Genomic DNA, 18989 nt, shown 5'->3' with positions numbered 1-18989 from the left:
ATTAGTTTCATTCATTGTGGGTAAGAAATGGAAAGGGTATCAGTTGGGGTCTTACAGCATATTGAAATTTCATTTACAGATGTCCAATACTTAAAGCAGACTCTCCGGTATAATTTTGCTAAATAGAGCTTTTCATGCTATTCATTCGAAAAACTTCTCCCCGTTTCCCAGAGTGCTTTGAAAACTTCAGACTTAAAGGAGCACAAAGTACTTAAAAAAGTACAAACATGAACTTAAAACTAAAATGTTTTTATTATAAATGCTGTCCAACGTAGGGGGAACATTTTTAAATAAAAACTGTTTTAAGGCACAAGTACAATACCTTACAATAAGTAAATAAATACAATACTTATAATAAGACTTTATTATACTATTTCTTATTATCAAACGTATACACGCTCAAACTGCTAGTGTAGTAACAGTTCTTGGTAAGGTTAAAAAAAAAAAAAACGTTCTCCACCCGTGGTTCGGCATGCAGTTCCGTATCAGTGTATTGGATCCGTGCATTGTCTTAAAGTGACAGTAGCCTAGTATTCCTGCTGTTTGATTAATGTTAATTAATGTTAATTAAACAACAAAATACAAGGAAATCACTCCCTGCTCTTGACCGAATAGCTTTTGTAACTTTAACTCTGATTAATCTTTATTTAATTTATACAGTGCAGATTATATGCAATGTTATTTTACATTTTGATTACTTTATAAAATCTGTACCTGCTACTGTTACTGTTAAATACCTGAATAACATGAAAAGCACTGTTTATGTTATTTTTGCTCTATTGCATTCATTTGTGCCGTTCCTTGTAATTTATTTATTGTTATGTTCCTTATTTTTATTTGACAGTAGTCCTTTTTTCCCTGAACAAAGCACATGCCAAACCATACTTAAACAGTGCCCCTAACCATGATGAAAAAAACCGAACCGCGAGTAATTTGAACCGTTGCACCCCTACAAACGACACACCTTTGTTTTAATAATATGTGCATCGTGTGGCCAAACAAAGCCCATAAGAAAATATTTCGCACAACACTAGCGCAAAGCACAAAATTATACAAACACACACAGCCACCAAACTAAACGAAAAGAGAATAATTTCTGTAATCAGTGCAACAGTGATAAAACTGCACACAAACTTCACACACACTGAGCACATGTGAATATAACAGGCCATCAAATCAAGGAATAAAGGCGGCCAAACAATTGCAAAATCACCATAAACTTTTAATGTTTCTCCCCACCTGCATCGGCGAAACGTTTATAACCACACATGGACAACATATGGGTTTTGACCTTCAGGCCAGAGGTACATGTGCATATTTTCACCCAAAATGTGGAGAAAGTACCTATACTGATGACAGCAGGCTTTCATGGAAGCACTGCTCCAGTAGGGAAAGCAGACCAGCCACATCATTTGCTAACAAATAAATCAAGTGTACAATGTGCATTAATTAGAAATTCATTAAAAATTCAGACTCACCGGCAGGTGTGCAAATAAAGGATTAGCGAGACAGCAATTACGCCACATAAGAGTACCTTTTAATTGCAGCTCCTGGATTGATTTACAGGGGGAGACAATCAGGCTCTGTGCAAGATGCCTGATTGCTCATTTTCTAGAAAAATAATGAGGGAAAAGACCACATACACAACCACAGAGACACACACAGACACAAGTATCATCCCCAGCTGCAGCATTACCTCACACACACAGACACACACACGACTGCACATGTACTTACTGGTGATTTAAAGGTGAGGTGTGTGTAATTAAAACTACAGGTGCCTTGTCTGTGCTACAGTGCATTTCCCTGGGCAGGAAAAAAATATGTTGCAGCAATACGTTGCATTTTGAATGGTGGTCCAAACCAGCATTAACTAGTATAACCCAGCATGGTCTAATGGCGAGTTCACATTGCACAATTTTCAAAGTCGCCAGATCACTGTTCTTTTCACACTGCACGATTATCTGGGGTAATATTCAGTTACTGCTGACAGAGGGTTACACATTGCGCAACTTCACAATAGGAAGAAATTGCAGACAACTCTCTGTCTGTCTGGTCCGCAAACTACGTTTCACAACCGAGCACACGCAAGATAAGTGATAAGGAAATAACTTAAGAGACCGGAATTGTTATTAAAAATGATACCCCGCAAGAAGCTTGTGATCCAAAATGTCTGTGCACTGATTTGCAGAAAAAAGGAGAAAAAAAAAAGATTATAGAGGAGGAAATGGTTGGGGGAGGCGGGGAGCAAGGATTGCGTGTTCTTCAAAGAGAGTTGGAGGTCAAGCAATGTTTGTGCTTTGTTTCTGTTTGATATAATTGTAAAGCTTATGTGTAATAATGATATTCTGGTCTATAACTTTCCACTGCCCTGTATCTAGCTCTCTCATTGGCTGTAGGTCATCGCCGATGTAATTTTCAGTCAGAACACATTTCACACAGCAGGATTTTCGCAAACAGATCCAGATATATATTTGGCATACCAAATATCTCACGGGTGTCGGCAACGCGTCGGCGATTCTCTCAGATCGCGTCTTTGATAACGCACACTGTGTGATTGTCACTCTCGTGAACGCGCACAGATTTGTCTCAGATTTTGGGCATTTGTCGGCGATTTCACAAAACCTGTCGGCGAGTGAAAATCAGGGCTAAAATCGTACAGTGTGAACTCGGCACAAGCGGGTCATTTAAGCAAATATAATTCTATGCAGTGTTTATTGAATTTGGGCATGAAGCTGTCATGGTGCACATAACCATATACTGTTAAAAAAAAATGTAAAAAAAGGGGGCAGCTGTGGATTCTAGAAATTCACTGTACAAAAATATGGTGCTTCTATTTTCTACAGTATTGTTAACTGATGTTATTATATAAACTTACTATACACTATAACTATATACAACTACTAAAATCGGCTTTGTACCTATAAATATACAAATCACCATAAAACTTGTAAAACAGAGCAGAAAGTGGCCTTTCCGGATATCACAAAAAGAGAACTATAATTAAACTACAAAACGTAAGAAAAAAGTACATTACTGATAACAAAATCAAGAAAATAAAAAAATTAAAAAAAATTATATAAATAAAATATAAGGGAATGTCTTTTCACAGTTTTTCACCCTAAATTATAAATAAAAATTATATTTTTTACAAGCATAAAAACAATGTTTTACTGTAAAAGTCAAGTCAAGTCAAGTCATCTTCATTTATATAGCGCTTTTAACAATGTAGATTGTTTCAAAGCAGCTTTACAGAGATAAGCGTATAATTTAAGGTAACAGAGACTGTTTAAATTGCACATATTGTCTTGCAAATAAATGATATAATAATAGGAAACTTAACCAAGTAACAGGTTTTAACTGTAGCATTATTTTACCATTATGAAAAACAATCCCCAGAAAGTGAACGGATTCTGTTTTGAATAGGGCGTTGCAGAGGATATGATATTCATACTGTTGTCTCTTCATCAACATATAATATAATATCTATAAAATAAAGATGCCCCCCCCCCCCCCCAACTACACATTAGTTCCTGATATGCTCAGTTAAGTCAAGTTTTAAGCAAAGTGATCAAAAAAGAGGAAGTCGTTCTACATCAAAGACATAAGTTATTAAAAGTGGTCAGACTGAGACTACATACTTCATTGTATAATACGTTAGCTTGATAACATATGCCGTATAGCAAGCTGACCTGCTTGTGCACCCCTGGGTGAAATTATTCCTGTTACACACTTCCAAATGGACAGACTGCAAGAGATCCAAAATAAATGCAGAAATACATACACTTGCCCCCGCAGCATTTTGCTTATTCTATGATCTCATTCTTAAATTAAACCAATTTGCCTAGAAATTGGTTTTAGGGTCTACACAGAGTGTTTTGTACTCTAGCCCCTGCACACACACATACACACAGAAGAAATTTCAGTCACATTCCCTCCTCTCTCTCCCCCCTCTCCCTCGCTGCAAATCATGTTTGACTTTGAAGTGCTAATTTTGGAAGTTTAGCCAATTTTTATTTGCTGCTTTGAAATGTATCCTCTAAGCTGCTGCAGCAGCAATGCAATATACAGCCTCTCTACAATGAGGGATAAGTGACCAAAATGAGAAGCGCCTGTTTCTCGCCCAGTACATTATATAACTGTGAATAATCTGCACGGTGCACTTTTCCTGCGTTGTATGCCGGCTCAATTTATTTCTTCAAACATTAGCCACCCTCCCCCTTTCAGACATCCTCAGTCCGTATCCTATTTGAGCTAGATGGGCACTATTTTGAATGCTGATGACACATTTGTGCAAAATGCATGGCAAAAAAAAAAAAAAACGAACACGTATCTAAAGTCAAGTCATAGACGGCGCATAGTCGCTTTGATGAGGCTGTACAGAGACAATACGTTTTCAATCCTGTAGGACAAAGATCTGCTCAACCAGACGTCTAGAATCCAAATCCAATAATGAAAAGCTCATGAATAGCAGGGCCATATCAGTGGACCCACTACACAAACAATACAATGAAATTATCATTTTTCTATTCCAGTAAATGAGCTCAACAGAATAATATGATACAGCTGTAACTGGGAGACAATTTGTCTCAAAGCACAGGCTAGGACCTTTTGTTCAGAAGGGGCAGGGGAGAGGTGAGGCCTATTTATTGGAGCACGCCGCCTATGTATTCCAATCAGGGAAACGTCGGGACTGTTGTGGTGGGAAAATATCATTATTGCAATCAGCCTTGGGTTAGAGAGGGACTCTGCTGTATGGAAAGCAGTCGAGAACAATGAGAGAAGGCCTCTGTAATGGAGGAGCCTTGAATTCCACTTCATTTGCTGCTCTAATGGATGCAGGGCTGACCCCAATCACAAACCCCTTTTTATTTTCATCAGAAGACAAAGAAATCCCAGAAAAGTTGAGCGCATACGGATAAATAAATATACTCACACATAGAGACCTATGCATACACGCTCGCACCTGGCCAATAACAACGCAGCAGGCAAAAAGGTAAAAGAGAGAAAAGAACCCCCACCCCCGTTCACCCCCCAACACATCTCTGCTCTGCTATGGTTTTGGACTTGGCAATAAATTGCTTTGGTAATCAGCTTTTTGAAAAGCTTATTTACTGCTTGTTCTCTGTTTATTGTGCTCCTCAGAATGAAATATAAAATTGGATTTCATTAGATGTGCAATTTTCTCTTTCTCGTAAAGAAAGGAAGAGAGAGAGAAAATCACCTTGTTGGATATAGAGAATGGATTCGGGGCGCACTGTATATATTACTGTTGATTAAGTTTCTCTCCGGGCTGACGTGGTCCTCTATTGCTCTAAGTACTGATACGAGCCAGAGTGCAATGTGAGCTTGGGCAGTTACAGTCAGATATTTCATCCGCTAATCCAGCGATAGACTCGCTTACCGTCAGTACACCAGAACCAAACCGGGAATGGCATTTAGATTCCAATTCAATATGTGAATTTTAGCTAAATAAAGAATTAATTGAAATTCATACAGTCGCAATCAAAATTATTCAACCCCACGGAGACTGTAATAATTAGCAAATGTAGGCTTTTCTAAAGATACAGTTTCATTTTTTTTTTTTTTTATCTATAACAGTTTATTGGCAAATTAAAAGTGATAGTCAATAATAGGGTTGGGTACCATTCACATATGAACCGGTACCTGAAATTCGTACCGCGCGTCTGCGCCACTCATTCACACAGAGACATGCAGAACATGTAAGATTCGTATTTAAATAGTCTTACTCTTACGTGCAGATGCGTTCTCAGGTACCGAAATTTGGCACTGACTGATTTAATGTGAATCGGTACTCGGTAGTACCGATGTAATTCGGTCGGTGCCATTAAAAGTACAGAGTTCGGTACCGAACCCTAATCAATATATAAATGTAATGCTTTTGAGTAATACAGCTATGTCGTAATTATTCTACCCCTATTCAACGCTGCTGTTTTTAAGTTACTTATATCGTATGATGCAAAATTGTGTTAAAACACAATTAAGCCTTTGGAAACTCTATAACAGGACTGAATTAGCTTTTGCTGCTACACAAATACATTTAAAGGGGTCATATAATGCCATTTTTATACAAGCTAATATGATTCTTTAGGGTCTAAATTAAAAGTTTGTAATATAATTTAAAAATTCTCATTAGTATTGTAAGAAAACACTCATTTTACCTGGTCAAAAACAGCTTTGTTTTCAGCACGCCGTTTAAGTGCATGTGTCTTTAAATGATAATGAGCTTTGCTCACTCCGCCCCTGTTCTGTGCGTACACTGTAACACAATAACACAATAACCATAACGCGTTGTTCATTATAAACGTGGGATTATGAATTTTATTGAGAACGTCGTATTTAGAAAACATGCCGTAATGTACCCTGAGTGTAAACAGCCGCATTCATCATGAAGCATGCAGCAAGCGATTTGCAAAGATTAATATAAAGATTAATATAAAGGTTAATAAAACGTTACACTCACTTCTTCTTCTGGAGGTGCAGCAGAAACACGAATAGTTGGTACTGATCCTTTTTTCAGGAGCAGCTTCTTAGCAAAACCAGCTTTATATTGACCTCGTTTGTAAAGCAGTCTGGTGTGTGAAATGATTCGCGCAAACATGAAAGCATTGACGTTGATCGTGGGGAATATTCCCTTCGAAAACAAACTCAGCTACTGCGTCTTCAGCGGTTCTGATTTAGGAACATCAAAATGACTGCTGTGTTCCTTATTACACCCAAGAACAGAACACCACAATCGCTTCTACGCCATTCTGCTCATAGACAGTGCTCCAGCATATCAACAATGACCGCGCCGGTCCGCGCAGACTATGATTGACAGCTCACTCAGGAGCGAGGGCGGGTCTGTGTTGAAACGCTGCTGTCAATCAACAATCGTGGGAGGGGCGTCGATTTTGTGACGTCACAAAATCAAACGGCTTGATTTCAGATGGGGGAAAACATATAAGAAGATTTTAAAAAAAACCACTGGATGGATTTTTATCATTTTATGATGGTTGTGTACAGGCACTGCCAACACACATTTCAGTACAATCAACTTGTAAAAGTGCATGTACCATTATATGACCCCTTTAACCCATGCATGTGCTAAAGTTGAGTAGCAAATATGGCCAAGTCAAAAGAGCTCTCACAAAAGCTATAGAGAACAAATTGTTTAATTACAATAGAAAGTCTATGGCTACAAGACAACTTCCAAAACACAAAAAGTTCCTAGAGACACAGCTGGCAGCCTTATTCGTAGGCTTAAAATGTATTGTACCAGAAAACATTTGAGGGTGTTGAAGAAAAAGCACAATATCATTAAAATGTTTGATCAGAGCAACTGAGAAAAACCCTCATGACTTGATGACCTGATAAAAGGAGGAAAAAACATTTCAATGTAGAGTATAAGAACACTAGACAAGCATGACCTTCATGTTGGGACATTTTGCCGAATGCCACTCTTGACCAAGAAGAACATAAAAGGCAGAATTAAATATGCTAAATTTCATATAGATAGACCTGTTCTGGAATAATGTTTAATGGAGTGATGTAACCAAACTGGAACTTTTTGGACCCATAGATCAGCGGTATGTCTGGTGCAAAAAAGGCAATGCTTATGAGCAGAAGAACGGCATCTCTATGGGGCATAAAACATGGGGGTGGTCCAGTCTTCTTATGGGGATGCATTGCTGTTGCAGTAAGTGGAAATCTTGACTGTATGAATGACAGCATGAATTCTTTGAAGTGATGTTCTTGAGTGGCCTGTACAGTCTTTAGATTTAAATCTCACTGAAAATATTTGGGGGAATTGAAGAAAGCAGTGGTAACGTGAAAACCAAAGATTATCAGTGATCTGGAAGCTTTTTCAAGTGAGGAATTGGCCAAGATTGCAGTACAGATGTGACAGAAGCACTTACAGGCAGCATTTATTGGAGGTCATAAAGGGTAAATGATTCTGCACAAAATTTGACGTTTTGACGTATTTATTATCAAAAAATAATTTTGAACACAAATGTTTAGAGCCAATTTGATTTTCATTTTTCATCAACTTTACGTTTGTTTAATTTTTTTCCTAAAATGTTCTTGCCAGAAAAATGTAGGACAAGGGGGGTTGAATAATTCTGATTGCAACTGTATATCTGTGCATATAACTTTAATAGGAAAAGACAAGAAAATTTTCAAGACAAACTTTGAATGTTGAAACGATAAAATGACAGAACGAAAGATATGGATCTAAACTATAGAACAATAGATAGAACGACAGATAGACAGAGATATAGATATAGAATGGTAGAACAATAGCAAAATAACTATACTATATAACAGTATAAACAAACTGATCAGTCACAACATTAAAACCAGCTGCCCTAATATCCTGTAGGTCCACATCTTGCTGCCAAAACAGCTCTGATGCGTCAAGGCATGGACTCCACAAGATCTCTGAATGTGTCCTGTAGAATCTGCCACCAAGATATTAGCAGAAGATCCTTCAAGTCCTGCCTATCCCACCCCTTAAAAGGTGCCATCATAACAATATAATAAATGTTATTAACATTGAATGACAGAATGATAGACAAAACAATAGAGAACAATAGATAGAACAACAATAAATAGAAAAGAAATAATGGATGACAGACAGACAGACAAATAGATCTACAGATAAACCCTCATTCATGAAACTGATTCCAGGTGTGGTATTTTTAGGCAAGTGTTTTCTACTGTAAATTGTTTGTAAATTATTTTTCAGAACTGGGATCATGGCGTGCCTCGCTCCTGCGCCGGCTATAATTGCATGTGTTACTGCTGATTGAGTGAGCTTTGATGCAACATTCATTTAACCACAGCTGTACTTTGCTAATGTACAAACAGTGTACTCAATCACTGCAGTCCTGCAGCTCCTTAACACAAGCACTTCTGCTCTCTCCCACCCTCTGGGGTCTTTAGTTTTTTGATGTTTTCATCAATATCTGTTTCTATGAAAAAGAATAGCCACTGACACGTTCTAAAAGATCCCTTTGATGTTCAGACTTTGTGAACAAGTGCTACTGCTGCGCCTTTAAGAGAACACATTCAAGATATAAGGTAGAAAACAACTGCAAACTTCTCCTGTTGGTATGGCACAAACTAATGGAGTAGCCATTTGACTAACCATATCAGCTAGACATAGACAGGGCTTATTTAGATGTGCTAACAAGTAAGACAGAGTGCAGAATTGAGCACAGGAACTGCATTTCACACCACCATCTTTTTTAAAACAGCACCATCTGCAGGGTACACGCTGCCTCCAGAAGCGGAGACGGGTAGAATAGATCACAGGAGATGACTAAAGGGATCAGATACATCACTGTTGTATAGGTGTCATTTCCATACAGTTGAGCTCAGGCAGCCCTGAATTATTAATCTACTTTGTTGAGCTTTGCTGGAATTGTGGGTATGAGACAAAGAAACTACAGTTTATCGCCAGGCTGAATAAAGAGAAATGGAGGTTAAACTACATATGTATGCGTGAGTGAGAAAAAAAACAAACTTTTTTTGCATTTATGTGCATATCAGTATGCCACGCTATCAACAGGGTAGGGTTGGGTACCGTTCACATTTTAACCGGTATCGGAACCGGTACCTGAAATTCGGTGCCGGTACACGGTGTATATATATATATATATATACGTCGGAACCATTGTATATGGGTGGGACAAGACCCACCCACTTTTTAAGACCAATGATATTGGACCCACTCACTTTTACATTTAGCGCATTTGTCTGTTCGCTTTTCAGAGCATCGTCAGTCAAATCCATTCCACTTGAGGAATGCCCTAATGAATTAAAATCCATTTCCGCTGAATCGCTACATTATATTTCTCAACGAGCCGCAACTGACGAAAAAAACGCCCGTTTTACCCTTCCAGTCAAATATTGTGTTGCAAACATCAACAACAGCTTTAAGTTGTCAATGCTGGCAAATGACTATGGTATCAGCAGGTTAATCCACAGATAGCTGTGCATTTAATGCACGATGTGGAGGCGATAGTTTACTTATTAATTAAAAGGCATCAGAATACATGAAATGGCATTAGTAACATTTTTCTGGGGGAGGACCCACCCACTTTTTTTTTGCTTCCGACGCCCATATATATATATATATATATAAAATATAATTTCTATGAAAAGATTTCCCACAAATTCTGTGTTGCATATTTTCTGGTAATCAAATGAAGACATAAAACATTAATTGAATTTATCTTTTAATTTAATTAAACTTTTTTTGTCAAACAAAGTGCTGCACAACTGAGCTTTATACTGTTCAAATTAAAACATGGAAGAAACAAAAATGTATTTTTATACTTAAACAATAAAGTTTTGATAATGTATTATTATTACATTAGTGTTAGTATTACATTGATATGTATGTAAATTCTACTGTACAACAGTAATATATTGGTCAAGTTAAATCTAACTTTTATTTTGACGGGCTGCCGTGAAGACCTTTTGAGTTTCTGTGTGTTTATGTTATGACGGTAGTTTCTCTCAAATGAAACGGTAAAATGATAATGCTCATGAAGTGACTCTCAGAGCGGGTCTGGAGATGACGTCCATTCATTCATGTCCTCATATGACATAGCAGAGATGAAAACACATGACCGTCACGCACGATTCAGTGTGAGGTAAATTAAACTGCGCGTCTGCGCCATTCATTAACACAGAGACATGCAGGATTCGTATTTAAAGGGGTGGTATAATGCCCCTTTTTACAATATGTAAAATAAGTCTCTGTTGTCCCCAGAGTGTGTATGTGAAGTTTTAGCTCAAAATACCCCACAGATAATTTTTTACAGCATGTTAAAGTTGTCCCTTTTTGAGGGTCAGTAAAAATGCGTTGTTTCATGTGTCCCTTTAAATGCAAATGCAAATGAGCTGATGCTCCCGGCACAGAGGGCGGAGATTCAAGAGCTTGTGTGTGTTAGCAGCTCCGATTACCTCAAAGACAAGCACTAAAATGTCAGAAACTGTTCTGCCTTTTATGTTTAAACTGGAGTCGGACAATGATGGAGAGAATGGTTAGTTGATGAATTTATGTTGCTGATGTGGAGTTAACTATCTTCAATTAGCATATTCTGTCATGATAATCTATAAAATCACTCGTGTGGGAACTGTTGTAAGATGCCTACAGAGTGACATGCTATTGCATTTGTGTTACGTACTGTATTGCATGTGAAAAGACGAATGCGACAGCTTGAGCAGACTCACAAATGTGCTCGACTACAACTCTTCTCAACAACTGCATGTTCCTGGGGGCGGGGTTTATGTAAATATTGGGGTTGATGATGTCACTAACCCGGAAGGAAAGTCGTGTAGTTCCTACCAGCCGTTTGTTGTAGTCCTTAAAAAGCAATTTCTTTAAAAGCAAATATCTTCCTTTGCTTTGAACTTTGAGCGTCGTGATTTTGCAGATGTTGTGTATGCTCAAACAGCAACATTACAAACTAACTAAAGTTAGAAAAGTGAAATCATAATCAACCACCCCTTTAAATAGTCTTTTTGCGGTTTAATATTCACAGACACTAGTCTATATCTCACCAGATGCGTTTTCAGGAACCGAGTTCGGTACCCAACCCTACAACAGGGGCACACTTTTTGACAATTAATATTTGCATGACCCTGCTGAAGGGCCATTCACACTAAAGCACAAAAACCTTTTATAACTATATTAGCGTCCATATACCAACGGACAATAATGTTCTGTTTATTATAAGTGCACGCTGCAGTTATGCCGACGTCTGCCGCTTTAAATGCTGAAGTTTTAAAGTTAGGTTCTTTAAAATTAGATTCTTTAAAATATCTTCTTTTGTGTTTCGCAGAAGAAAGAAATTCATATAAGTTTGGAACAAATTGAGGGTGAGTAAATTATGACAGAATTTAATTTTTTGGGTGAACTATATAGCACACCACAACTATGATGATCACGGCATCTTTAATGTTTTTATTGTTCATCAGCTGGAAAAAAAAAATCATTCTGAAAGTGAATCCAGTGATATTGTTACTCTGAGCCATTTTCATTATAGTTGTTTTTGTGTATAGTAATGGCTATCCTTTTCAGTTTTGAAAAAAATTTTAAAACGTTATCTTTATCATTAGTTACGATATAGTCCTTGGTGTAAATGGGCCTTAAGTTGGTTGACAGGTCACCTACCCTGGCCAACTGGTGTTAGCTGGTCTCACAGCTGAAATGTGCCAAAAAACCCACTAAAACCAGCCAATATACCAACCTGCCCAGGCTGAGAAATCAACTAAGACCAGCAGACTTGCTTAGCCTAGTTTTAAGATGTTTTTTTCACCATGGAGTCCTTGCTCCGAATGACAGGGCCACCCTGACGTTAGCATGGGGCAACGGGTCCAGACTCAAGGGTCCACACAGCTGCTGTTTTACAACATATCCATCTCTATCCCTGCTCCAGGCCTCATGTTCACATTCATTACCCTCACTTTTATAATCCTTTAAACATACTTCATGGTGCTTTCGTGGAAATTTAATTACTTTTACAAGGTGACAAGACTTTCCAAAGTAGTTTGATTACCTGGATATACGGGATATACAGGAGTTGCAAGATGGCAAAAATATGGTAGAAACATTGTCGCCATATGAGGGCCCACAACAATACCTCCACATCAGCTTCCAACCAGGTCAGTCAACCGCAAATAAAGCCTGTAAAGCAATAAGACACATGCACTCCTTAAAACTCAGGATAGATTAGATAGATAGAAAATAGATTCACTTCTCCATCTCATTATCCAGAAGTCTCCAGATTTATAAAAAAAAAAAAAAAAGTTAATATGGAGGGTTTGTGAGATCTTTAAAAAGAGTTGACATTTTCCTATTTTCCCTCAAAAATGCAGTTCATCAAAAAGCTCAACAAACCAGAGATGGAAAAGTCTGTTGACAGGCGCTTTTGCATTGATATTCTCGCCGTCAGTGAATTTTACAGGCTAATTATAAAATAATGTTTGCTTTGAAGCAGATATGCCTTTCATTTTTTTTCTTACAGAGAGACGCACACATAATGTGCATATCTTCTGTTTTTATATCCCTCAGGTACACGACTAACGGGCCTAAAATGAAATTCAAGCCATACATCTAGGGTAAGCACCAGCAATGTTATTCAATAAGAGCCAAGTCAAATGAGAATCTGTCAGTCAGAGGGGGATAAGGAGGTTCAAAGGCTGCACGCTGCCACAACTTTTACAATACAGTTTACCAAGCACTAACTACGCTTGGCACTTTCGCACAAATGAAAGAAGTTTTTTAACTGCAGGTCTTTTTTCTGTAGACAAATACTGAGGTACATCGAGATCCAAATTAGATCTCGGTAGCATTGACATACTTTCCGCTCACAGGTACTGGATGCTTCATATATGATTAATTAATCGAGGCAGGCTGCCATCTGTGTTTTAACTGATTAAATAGTGCACAAAGTGGGATGCACCTTTTGATGTGATCCTTTGGGGAACCTGTGCCGGCTTTGTGTTTCTACCTTGATTAAGCACAATACTCCAGCATCTTCCTCAGCCAGTTCAAAGTCTCTTTAATTTGCGAAGAAAGGGCACAGAGGCATTAGATGTGCTTTAAAATCCTGCCCATCTCCATCGGCTCTGGTGGAATCCTTTTATGAGAGCATTTTTCACAAAGATCCAGGCTATTCTTTCACTCGCTCATGCATTCATTCACTTGCACACTCGCTCATTTGTTCGTTCATTTCCTTTTTTGTGCGGGGGCCTCAATCTGTCTGAGTATAAAAAATTGATTCCAGTAAAATCTCACCTGAGATCTGTAATGGGGAAAGGCTTTTAAAGGTCACACGTGTAATAAGTTCCGATGGTCTCACTCACTCAGATAATGGCTCTTTAGTCCATCTTGCATTGCTGCTGTCCTGAAATAATGGAGCAATCTGTGGACCAATCAGTACAGGAGTGCTCGAGCTGTAAGGCAGGCAAGCATACAAGTTGGCTTGTGCTTGGGGAATAGTAACCCCAAGAGGAAGCAGAGCTCTGGCCCAACACTTCCCTCTGCATAGCTATGGTTCACGTATATTCAGTGGCTTTACATGAGCCTCATTCAGTCCCCGCACTCCGACTGAGTGAACGAAATTAGGATAAAGGGGGGAGAAAAAGCTTCCAGTACAGTGCTAAATGATGAGCTCCCCGATAATTGTCCTCACTGCAAATTAATTAGCTTTCAATAGGCGCCCAGTATAGTCGTAAACCATGTTCATAATCGAATGGAAATTGCGCTCTGATTGCTCTAAAATAGAATCACTGTGTGATGATATATTCCATTTTATGTTAATTATGAGGGATAAGCTACCATTCTTGATGAAGTCCGTAATTGAAATGTTAGCCCTAAATCCAAGTGTATTGCTTTCTTCCCCCTCCCTGATACTTACAAGGCAATGACAGAGCAACGATTGTGTTGCAATTCCAAATAACGTTTTGGATCACATTTAGTGATGCACCAATCATGATTTTTCATGGCCAATTCCGCTTTTTTTAAAGCAAATTGGCCGAATGGCTGATTGGCAATTCTCATACCGGTTGCCTTTTTTTTCTTTATTTAAGCTAATTTATTTGTTGTTTATTTGCTCTATTACTGGCCTTAAAAAGATATCTGTAGCCATTTGACATTAGAGGCAACCACTGCATTTTAATCACGATCCAAATAAAGATGCTACACACGTGTAGCATGAGCAGTTGTTTATGATTTGAATTAGATTGTATAATTTCAAGCAAGCAAAAACAGAATAGTTTATTTTTATTTTGGCCGATCTCTATTCTGGAATTGCACACAAACTGCATTGCACAGATGCGCCAGCAGAGCAAATACTGTACCAAGCACATTACAATACACAAAGATCAGTCGCTACTTCCGCAACTTAAAAATACTCAAAGAGTAGTATAGTCACATGACATTGCAAATGTGTGTTAACATGATTTTAGTGAAAAAAGAACAAAATCCTGGTAACACCATTTTAAGGTGACAGTTACACGTAACTACCAAATTCCAGTAACACTTTAGGTAACACTATTTTACAGTGTCCTTGTTACATATGTTACATGTACTTACCATAGTAATAAGAGTAAATTATGCATAATTACATGCAACTAATATATATCTAAATTTCACTACCTTACTAACTATTAAGGAGTTTAGGAGTTTATTGAGGCAAAAGTCACAGTTAATAGTTAGTTAATAGTGGAAATTGGACCCTAATATAAAGTGTGACCAAAATAATTTAACATAAAAAAATAGTTTTATGTTAAATATAAGTTTTAACAAAAGAATGAATGTGCTTTTATAGAATTATAAGCCCATTCACTTATATTGTAAGTGCCTCAGTCAAACTTTTGCGGTAGTCGAAATTATGCCACAAATGCTATTGATTGAAATTGTATTGAATTTGGAATATTCCTTTAACAAGGCCTTAGAACTGAATCTCTGCATCAACGTCCACTGATTACATTTAACATAACAGCTGTTTGAATGAATCCTAAAACTGAATTTAATATAGAGTGTGGGCTCATAATTCACTATTGGTGCATCCAAAGGCATAATTTCCAGGGTCTAATATTAACCCAAAACACTGTGGCATGGTGAAGTCAGGAATTTACTGGTCCCAGCAATACATTTGGCAAGACATTCTTGAGTTCGCATTGCAAATTAGTGGTGGAACGTTCCAATGTCAGCCAACCAGCACAGAGAGCATGAAACTGCCTTATATAGCTCTATTTGCCTTCAGACTACAATCATGACCTTAGCCAGGATATGGACATTTCTTTGAGAGAGCACCAGAGCCACAGCAGACATCTTAAAAAAAGAACAACATAGTAATTCATTCTGCATAATGGGACCAAAAAGCCCTGTTTTATCCTCATTTCCTCTACTGTGAGGAAGCCTGCATTATAATCACAACTTTGAAGCTCAACTACTCCCATGTTTCAATGTTCCCTATGAATATATTGTATGATATTTGAAAGAGGGTTGTTTAGCAGACTGTACAGAATGTGAAAAACTAACAAAAAGGGGAAATGTATTGTAATTGATTGTTACCAAAGATTACTTTCTGTGAGACAACACACAATGATTGCAGAACTGCATCTGGCTGCTGGGAGTGCTGTGTGGAAGAAAGCATTGCTTTTAGCATCACACATTCCCGCTGGCATTCAGCTCGAAAAACAATTATTGCACTTTGTTGTTTTGTCTCCAACTCTTGACTTGCCAAGGTACAGCTTTAGTAGCTCTTCTTTCCAGACACATGCTTAAACTCTCTCCTAACTCTGGCAATTACAGCCAAATTTTTCGACACCTTCTTCAAGTGATTTCACATCAACAACAGATGCATGTCATCGCTCTCACTATCCGCTCCTCACCACCCAACACAAAGAACTATGACAAACTGTCAAGAACCAAGCAGCCTGCTACATGGAAATGAAGCAATTAAAATAATGCCACATTACAGTTTTCACTGAGGACCAGCATCTGGCGTTTTAATAGACATTAGCTTACATGAGCAGGGGTGGTTCTAGACACTTTGTCATCTCAGCCCGCCTAAAACTATAATCACCTATCTGAACGATCAGGTCAGTGATGCTTCCTCCAGATATTTTACAATTTTAATTTTATCGTTTTTTAAGTCTTGTTATTTTAAAGCCAGTTCATGCGCTGTGGTAGATCCTTTCTGTGCGCGCACACATCGGAAGCGTGCACACAGAAAGTCGCCTCTCAGACAGCATGTGAGTACCAAATCAAGTTAATCTTCTTGAATCTTGAGCAAATACATACAAAATAATGTCAGAATTAGGGCTGTGCCAGTAAACTTGACAACCGCACCACAGCGGTGGCTGTGTAGCACTGGTGGTGATACACTTATTTTGATTGTGAATGCTGTTTCACGTGAATATTACCACATGGGTGAAGCACAAAGCTTTTACAGAAGAAATTAATTCAGGAACTTACTTGTAATCTATGTCCATATACAAACAGTCAACACAGAAACTGTTCAAAAGTTTGAGATCAGTAAGATTTTTTTAAATAAATTAATTTAGACAGATTTTTAAATTGAATTTTAATTTAAACTGATGAAAACAGAGTAAATAAATGTATAATGTTAACAAAAGATTTCTATTTCAAATAAATGCTTTTTATTCATCAACTTACTATTCATCAAAGAATTCTGGAAAAAATGTATTGCGGTTTCCACAAACACTATTAAAGCAGCACAACTGTTTTCAACATTGAAAAAATGTAACACAGTTCGTTGATAAGGGAAGGAGGAGGTGGGAACCGGCGAAGCGAAGTCAGTACTTTTGACAACACTAATGTGCGTACAAACAGCATTGATGCTTATGATTTCTGAAGGATCATGTGACTGAAGACTGGAGAAATTATGCTGAAATTTCAGCTTTGCCATCACAGGAATGAATTACATTTTTAAAGCACTTTAAAATTGTAATAATATTTCACAATATTATAGCTTTTTCTGTGTTTTTGATCAAATAAATGCAGCCTTGGTGAGCATAAGTGACTTCTTTCAAAAACATAAAAGAAAAATCGTGCCCACCCCAAACTTTTTGAACGATTGTGTATACATATGTATTGAATTGATGTGGTCTTTAAAAAAAAAATACAAAATAGATCTAGAGAATTAGACGAGAGAAAGACTACTGTTATAGTTGATGGAAAAGAAAAGGGCTACCACTGAAATTCAGGTTTAACAGAAGCAAGCTAGAAACCCTAATGTCTATGGAAATCATGAACAATCAGAAATGATTTTTTTAATCAGCTTCTTCTATATGGTTGATTCATCAGAGACTCCTTTTTTAGAGGAGACATGTGAAGCCACAGGGCTGGCTTCTGCAACTTCTCAACCTTTTTGGTGACAGGTTTTATGAGCCTAATGCAGTTTGTGATGTATAGCATAATAACCTCTCTGACTGTAGGGCCCGGCTCCTAATATCAGCTGGCTTGTGTATCAGGCAAAATTATTGTAATGAGACCCTATTTCCATATAACAGTGAAATGAGTTCATTATTCTAAGTTATATTGGTGGAGTATTCGAAAGAAATTGATGCTTTTATTTGGGCGAAATTGGATTCTGGGCATAAATAGAATTAAGTAAAGTTGCAGATAGAAAAAAAATGCAATAATAATTATACTGTAGTTATCAAAAGGTCATCACCGGCGGCCCCCCTCCCTCGCATGTCCCTCCAATCTCTCCCCGCATATTTCAAACGGAGGTGCGCTTGTCAGAACATTTGCGATTATTCCGGTCGCTATGCCCGTACAGTTATTGAAATTCTGTTGCATGTCAATTTCAACACACAAAAAAAGCAATTGTTAGACTGTGTCCTTGCATCGAACACCATTTCAAAGATCTCCTTTGAAACACAAAACATTCGCATGAGTATGCCATCCATCACCGACATGCCGACATGAGCAAGATTTGGTGGATTCCACGGAAGGCTTGCGGTCCCCTTTATCACCCGTGTTGATCATTCGCATTCCTAATTGCATTTATTTCTTTCAAGGTAACCTTTACATCAACCCGGTGTGTGGCTGCAGCAGCACTATTCAAAAAGCCAGTCGAGAGCAGCGCTGCAGTGTATCCTCTTCATCAGCTGATTATGCTATCTATCAGCCACAGCTGTCAATGCTCATTTAAGAGCCCTGCCAGACCCTCCGAGTGATGCAGTCGAGTGTAACCCTGCTGATTGCTGTTTTGTAATCCAACACCTCACCCTGTTCCTTCCTGGAACAAACATCGTAGCCCCTTTAAATATAAAATTCATAGGCCTAAGCTCTGCTGTAGAAGATGGGGGGTGCAGGGGGTAAAGCCTAATTACAAACACATTGCCATCGAAGAAAACATTGTTTTTGTTGTTGTTGGGGAAAGAACAGAGTAGTGGAGGAGAAGAGAGAGAGAGAGAGAGAGAGGGAGGGA

Source organism: Abramis brama (genome assembly GCF_963993115.1).
Source record: "Abramis brama genome assembly, chromosome: 3".
NCBI classification, from domain to species: domain Eukaryota; kingdom Metazoa; phylum Chordata; class Actinopteri; order Cypriniformes; family Leuciscidae; genus Abramis; species Abramis brama.
Note: the sequence above shows the minus strand (reverse complement) of the source record.